We start from the raw sequence: 7,841 nt of genomic DNA, 5'->3' as shown, positions 1-7,841 counted from the left end.
TTCAGAGGCCCCTACGTTTGTCATACTGTTAACTGGGTTCAGATCACAAGTTATACGGTGTGATTGGTGTGGCTGGTATGAGTCTTACCCGGGATTCAATATCCTTCCTTATTGTGTACGCTCGTCCGGGCACAGTATCCTAACTGAGGCTTGGAGGAGGGTCATAGGGGGAGGAGCCAGTACACACCACCTAATCCTAAAGCTTTATTTTTGTGCCCTGTCTCCTGCGGAGCCGCTATTCCCCATGGTCCTGATGGAGTCCCCAGCATCCACTTAGGACTACGAGAAATAGAATTATCGGTAAGTAAATTCTTATTTTTTATTTTTTGGGGTTCCCGCTTTCCGATTAATTCCAACCCTGGGCTGACTGGCTGGGGGTGGGGCAGATTAATGTTATTGCAGGGGGACCCCACACTGAGTGTCTCCCCTGCTATGGCATTACTCCCCCTGGCTGGTTCTGCCTAGTGCTGGTTTTACTGATGTGTCGGGGGACCACACTTTTTTTTTTTTCCGGGGGGGGGGGGGGGGGGGGGGTTTGGAGGGCTTGTTAGCTGCCAGTGCCTCCCCAACCAGTGACCTCACCGCACGTCACTGGTGTGAGGGTATACCAATGTGAGTAGTAATGGTGGGCGTAGGGTAGGTGTTAGGGTGTACCAGTGTGAGTAGTACAGTTGGGTGTAGGGTAGGTGTGAGGGTGTATTAGTGTGAGTAGTACAGGTGGGAGTAGGGTAGGTGTGAGGGTGTACCAGTGTGAGTAGCACAGGTGGGAGTAGTGTAGGTGTTAGGGTGTACCAGTGTGAGTAGTATAGATGGGAGTAGGGTGAGGAATGAGGGTGTACCAGTGTGAGTGGCATAGGTGGGAGTAGTGTAGCTGTTAGGGTTTACCAGTGTGAGTAGTACAGGTGGGAGTAGAGTAGGTGTGAGGGTGTACCAGTGTGAGTAGTACAGGTGGGAGTAGTGTAGGTGTTAGGGTGTACCAGTGTGAGTAGTATAGATGGGAGTAGGGTGAGGAATGAGGGTGTACCAGTGTTAGTGGCATAGGTGGGAGTAGGGTAAGTATGGGTAGTACTAGTGTGAGTGGTATAGGTGGGAGTAGGGTAAGTATGGGTAGTACTAGTGTGAGTGGTATAGGAGGGAGAAGGGTAAGTATGGGTAGTACTAATGTGGGTGGTTTAGGTGGGTGTAGGAAAGATATTGGTTTACAGAGATCGTTTAAAGTTTTGAAAGTTGAGTTACTGTCTGATCTGTACCGTGGAGCTGTGCACATCTTGTGGCACCACAATTGGGGGGGGGGGGGGGGGGGGGGGGTTACCTCTAGAAACTGGGGATGGTACAATATTTGCAATTACAACAGTATTCAGCAAAGCTTATCAGGAGATATTTCTATTTACTACAAGTTCATGGTGATATAAGTGCGTTAAACCAGGATATTGGGGGGCTCTGTGCAGACCCTCTGAGCACTGTTTAATTGCTTCATTTTTTTTTTTTGTACAGGATGGGCGGATCGACTATTCATTCTTTACTCCAGACTGTTTCCATCTTACCATTAAAGGTCATGAGCAGATGGCAACAGGCCTGTGGAACAACATGGTAATGTATATTCTGAATGAAGCTTAGTAAGCAATACATCCTGTTTCTGCTGCTCTTCCATGCCACATTTCCTACGGAACCGCTATCTACAGATACCAATCACTCAGACTCAGGGTCGGACTGGCCCACAGGGGTACAGGGGAAACCACCGGATAAAAAACAACATTTGTACACATTCCATATTATCTAGAAATCCTTCACACAGACTACCAGCAGAACCTTTCACACAGACTCACTACCAGCCACAATCCTTCTCAGATTCACTATCAGCAGAACCTTAACACTGACTTAATCGGCGCGATGTAATAGAGTCCGAGATCCCCGGAAGTGCAATCACTTACAAGGCATGTTTTTTTAAAGGGGCAATCACTTACAAGGCATGGTTTTGCCTTTATAAGTGATTGCCCCTTTAATAAAATGTCCGAGATTGGCCGGCATCCTGGAGTTTCTGGCGATCTCGGACTCCATTACATCCCACCCAATATCGTCAAAACTCCTTCACATAGACTCTGTATTGTCAGAAATCCTTCACACAGACTCACTATCATAAGAATTTATTCACACAGACACACTATAATCAGAAATCCTTCACACAAACTCACTATCATAAGAATGTATTCACACAGACTCACTATAATCAGAAATCCTTCACACAAACTTACTATCATAAGAAATCCTTCTCACAGACTCACTATAATCAGAAATCTTTCACACTAACTTACTATCATAAGAAATCCTTCACACAGACTCACTATAATCAGAAATCTTTCACACTAACTTACTATCATAAGAAATCCTTCACAGACTCACTATAATCAGAAATCCTTCACACAGACACACTATCATCAGAAATCCTTCACACAGACTCACTATATTCAGAAATCTTTCACACTAACTTACCATCATAAGAAATCCTTCACACAGACTCACTATAATCAGAAATCTTTCACACTAACTTACTATCATAAGAAATCCTTCACAAAGACTCACTATAATCAGAAATCCTTCACACAGACACACTATCATAAGAAATCCTTCACACAGACTCACTATAATCAGAAATCTTTCACACTAACTTACTATCATAAGAAATCCTTCACACAGACTCACTATAATCAGAAATCCTTCACGCAGACACACTATCATCAGAAATCCTTCACACAGACACACTATAATCAGAAACCCTTCACACAGACACACTATAATCAGAAATCCTTTACACAGTGACTCACTAACCCAATGTCGTAAAAAATCTTTCACATAGACTTTGTATTGTCAGAAATTCTTCACACAGATTCACTATCATAAGAAATCCTTCACACAGACTCTGTATTGTCAGAAATTCTTCACACAGATTCACTATAAACCCTTCATACAGACTCACTATCATCAGAAATCCTTTACACGCGGACTCACTGTCTACAGAAACCCTTAACACAGAGAACATACTAGAAATTGGAGAATACATAGCAAAAACAATGAAAACATACTATGAAAAGCGAGCGCACTGTGACATAAGTTTACAGGATACAATATCAGGTAAGAAGATATACAAAATCCAAATAGCAGCATATTAAATGCGATGCAGAACTGAGTATCCACAGGGTGTACAGAGAGATGAATAGATAAGGCAGATATAGGACACAACGGTGGTTAATATATGCAGTATAAGGGACAGATGCATCATCGCTTGGAGAGAGATAAAATGGAAAGAGAAAAGGCACCAGCCAATCAGCTGCCAACTGCCATGGTACAGGCCCTGTATGAAAAATGACAGTTAAGAGCTGGTTGGCTGGTAGTTTATCACTTTCTATTTTATCACTCTCCAAGCAGTGATGCACATACTTACCTACTTTGCTGCCCTCTCCTCCGGGAGGAAGCAGCGCTGTAGGTGCATGGGGGCGTGGCCGGCAGCAGGGTGGGTGTTCCAGGGGCATGGCCAACAGGGCAGTGGACAGTCTGGGGGCGTGGCATCATGATTGCATCATCGTGGCTCCGCCCCCCACTATGCAGTGCCGAGAAAAGAGGCACTGTATAGCGAATCGCGTAATCGGACCGCCCACTTGTTCTCTGCTGCGGGCGGCCGAGGAGGGTCGTGGAGGGGCAGCACGGAAAGCAGGAGGCTTGGCCATCTTTCCGGGGGGCCGGGAGGGCCACCCGATTTTTGGGAGCCTCCCGGCCATTCCGGGAGGGTAGGCAAGTATGGTGATGCATCTAGCTTTAAATCGGTAACAGTGATCCACATTAAGAGCCATGGGCCGGCAGGCGCACTACGGGCCTGATTCAGACCTGAACGCTGCTGTCCGTTTTCACACAGCGGGTGATTATCGAACTACGCAACGGACAGCAGCGATGATTCTGGGTGAAAATTTTATTTGCACGGCATACGCAAGGTGATTGACATGAAGAGGCCGTTTGGGGCTGGTAGCTGACCGTTTTCTGGGAGTGTCAGGAAAAACGCAAGCTTGTTCAGGGCGGTTGTGTGACGTCAGCTCCGGCCCTGATCAACCTGATTTATTCGCACTGGAGTCGTAAGAATTGAGTTACACACACTCTGCACAGAATGGGGAAAACATTAGGTGGTGAGTGCGATGCCGACGGTTTTACAGCTGTCCGCTGACTGAGGGGAATTTTCACACGGCGTACACATGCAATCGCACACTTGCACGGTGCGAATTTTCACTCTCTTGATTGCAAGAGCAAAATCTTTTCCTAATAGGCAAACCATGCTGCACTGCAGGTGGGGCAGATGTAACATGTGCAGAGAGAGTTAGATTTGGGTGGGGTGTGTTCAAACTGAAATCTAAATTGCAGTGTAAGAATAAAGCAGCCAGTATTTACCCTGCACAGAAACAATATAACCATCAGATTAGGGTCGGGAGGTCATGAAGTCTGAGTTCAGGATGTCGGCCAAAGGATGGTTTTTAAAGGGGCAATTATTTACATGACTAAACTATGCTTTGTAAATGATCGCTCCTTTAAACAAACGTCCGAGTTCAGCCGGCATCCTGCACAGCAGCTGAACTTGGCCTTCATCACATCCCGGCCTAGGAGTGATCTGGGGAAGGGGGCTCAAGAGCATACCTAGATTCTTGCCAGAGATTGCAGATCCTATCAAACTTCTGGGGGCAACATAAAACGTTCATGGGAGACCGTAACACTAACCAGGTCACAGACGCACGCGCAGTAACAGAAATCCTTCACACAGATTTACTAAAATCCAGTCTGCCATGTTTGTGTGACACTTTGTCATATTCCCTGCAGCTATCACGGAGCATTCTTTCTTTCTAGATAACATTCCCTCAACTTCTCTTCTTTTCCTTTGTTTCCCTCACTGTAGCTACAACCGTATGGAGAAAAAACTCAGCTGGACTCATTTTCTGAGGAGGTGAAGCTCCTATGTCCCTCTGAGGTAACGTTCTGTGCACATAATAACACGGGTCCTGCGCGCTCATTATAGAATGTGGCTTTGCTGCATGTAAAAAATGTATTTCAGGGCTGTGACAGAACTTGAATGTAAGGGTCACCTTTCTTTCCACGATCTCTCTGAACTGTCTGCCACCTCTGATACTGTCAACCATGCTTTCTTCCCTTATAGCCTCCATTTCATCGGCCTCCGCATCTGTCCTTTCCTGGTTCTCCTTGTCCTCCCCAACCGATCCTTCTCAGCCTCTACCTCTAACTCACCTCCCCCTCATTTCCTCTAACTGTTGGTGTCCCTCGGCATATTTTGTCATGCACCAGAATTTTATGTTTTAGTTTATGTATAGAGGCTCAGTAGTCTGGAACCCTACTGGGGTAATTTTTGTACCAAACCCCCACCACATCTGAGGAGAGGGAAAGTACTCAGGGCTATGAAGCTCTTTCCAGTCAGACTCTCCCAAACTGTCCGTGTCATCACTATTTACTACCTTACGTCAAGCAGACCCCATCTGTGTCTCTTCTAGAATAGGGGCCCATTTTTCAACGAGTTTTAGCGATGTAAAACGTGATGCGTATGATGAATGGTTCTCCAGCCAATCTGCTCCCAACTAAGCTGCAGAATGATTGGCATCCTTTGCCAAGACCAGGGTCTACATTTCTGACACCGGTTTCCAGGCCCTGCCAGAGGGGTTCTGTAGGTAATTCTATATAGGCTCACTCAGAGGATTGATGGCTGCGAGCGATGATGACCCGATGCTGCACCTTTGGACACAGCACTCAAATCTGCGATGTCGACAGGAGGCGTCTTTTTTCTTCAGACACCTCCTGTGGCATTACCATAATTTCACATCGCTGCTAAAACCTCACTGAAACCTGGAACACACCTTCTGACGGTGTTTCCCCTACTGCCCCCTCCATTGGCTGTCTATCTGCCACACCCTTACCTCCCTGCCACCTTCAGCAGTGTCCCACCTGTACCCCTTCTTTCCTTCCAGACTCACCATGTATCTCTTCTCCTCTTTTCCACCTCTGTGGTGCATTCATCTATTGCCCACAGACCCTATTTCCCACTTCTTCAACAACTCTCCCACTTCTTTTCCTCCAGCCTGCCCACCCTCATCCTAGTAGACTTAAACCATCCTCACAACTCCTCTGAGACTGCCCATACTAAGCTGGCTAAAGATCTACACAGCTGTCCACCCTCACCTCCGTGTTCCAAACTCTTGGTCTTTGTGGCTCTGTCTTGGCTTCCTTCCTACATTACCTCCCTGATTCCTACTTCAGCATCCTCTGGCTCCTGCCTCACTTTCCTTTATTTGGCTTGGTCCCCTCGTCTCTCGTCTTGGCCCATTGCTTTTCCCACTATATACCTCCTAATCACCTTATCTGCTCCTTTAGCATACAATAATAAATCTATGCTGATGACATTCTGATTTACCTTTGCACTCCTGCTACCTCCATCTGGATGACTGATGGTAACATCAAGCTTGCTTTATTTAAAGCTATGCTTCTGGTCTTTCCACCACCCAGTATCATATTCCTTCCTCCCGTTTCCCTCGTGAGTTCTGATTGGTGTCATCATCCTCCTCACTGTCAACTGCCACATCCAGTCACTCTCCCAATTCTGTTGCCTACACCTTTCCAACATGGCCAAGCTTTGTACTATCCTCTAAGCCCTGGACACCACCAAGAGCATCATCTACATTGTTGTCATCTCCTGCCTTGATTATTGCAATCTCCTCTTCACTGGCCTCAGGCTTGACTCTCATATATCTATGTCTCCTGCACTATCTCCTGGCTGTGGCATCACAGCTGAAGTTCCTCCTCTGCTGTGCATCTCTGTAAGGCCCTCCATTGTCTTTCCATTCCTGCCAGACTGCATCGCAAGCACCTATTTATTGTGGCTTAAAGAATACGGATGTGAGAAACCACAGATGTTTTGCAGTATATAAGAGGGATAAGTGTCTAGTGATAATATAAGGGAGTGTCGGGGTCCTTCCATATGATGCATGTCCTTTCACCACTTTTAACAGTTGCCACTATAATTCCTGATATGAAGGACACAGAATTGTGAACTCCTCTTTATGTTGCAGGATCATCCATATATTTACACCAAGACACCAGAGAGCCCGTCTGCTGCATCTTGGACACTCAGAGGATCCGGTCTGCTCAACACCTTCCTCCTCCTTGCTGTGCTCCTATGTGCCTCCCCCTGAGCAAGACACAGGAAGAATGCTTGGCGGAGAGACGTTTGAGTGTGTTACTGATGGAAATTGTGTAGGGAAATTGCCTCCGTTGTTACAATTGGGGCAGTATGTGATAAGAGCTTTGGACTTTGGTTTATACACCACTCTCTCCTGACTGCCGTGCCGTCATCTTGCCTTTGGGAGTGATTGGGAGAGCACAGATGGAACATAAATGAAAAAATTGGGAAAAATAAATAAAATACAGCAAAGTGTTATTTTTTAAATCAGGTAAATTACAGTATTGATTTATTTTAATGCATCCAAAAACTATATATAAAACAATCGATGTGATTCAATACTACAAACTTGCTGGCACCCCCCTTCTTGCCGAATTTCAGGGTGACTCCTGGAAATAGTGGTGATCTTCCTGACTCCCTGGAGAGTCTAGCAACCCCCCTGAGGCAGGGTCACGTGGGTGCAACACAGTGATGATGTCATTAGTCTCCGCCCGTCACAGAGGGAACACTGGAGAGAAGAGGAGGAAATGTGCTACAAGAAAATGGATGTGTCTTAAATTATGGGGGAAGTGTGATTAATTTATGAACCTGGTGGAAGGGAGAGATATAGGGGGGTATGCAATTA

General features: G+C 46.1%; 1 long non-coding RNA gene across 1 annotated transcript; it reads left to right on the top strand.

The window, feature by feature from the left end:
• Positions 1-1,499: 1,499 nt before the first annotated feature.
• LOC134980553 (uncharacterized) lies at positions 1,500-7,486 on the top strand. The gene is made up of 3 exons (XR_010190430.1): positions 1,500-1,590; positions 4,931-5,002; positions 7,107-7,486. It is a non-coding gene; the product is annotated as an uncharacterized LOC134980553 (long non-coding RNA).
• The last annotated feature ends 355 nt before the right edge of the window (positions 7,487-7,841 follow it).

Source organism: Pseudophryne corroboree, chromosome 12 (genome assembly GCF_028390025.1).
Source record: "Pseudophryne corroboree isolate aPseCor3 chromosome 12, aPseCor3.hap2, whole genome shotgun sequence".
NCBI classification, from domain to species: Eukaryota; Metazoa; Chordata; class Amphibia; order Anura; family Myobatrachidae; genus Pseudophryne; species Pseudophryne corroboree.
Note: the sequence above shows the minus strand (reverse complement) of the source record. Positions and strands in the feature narration are given on the sequence as shown.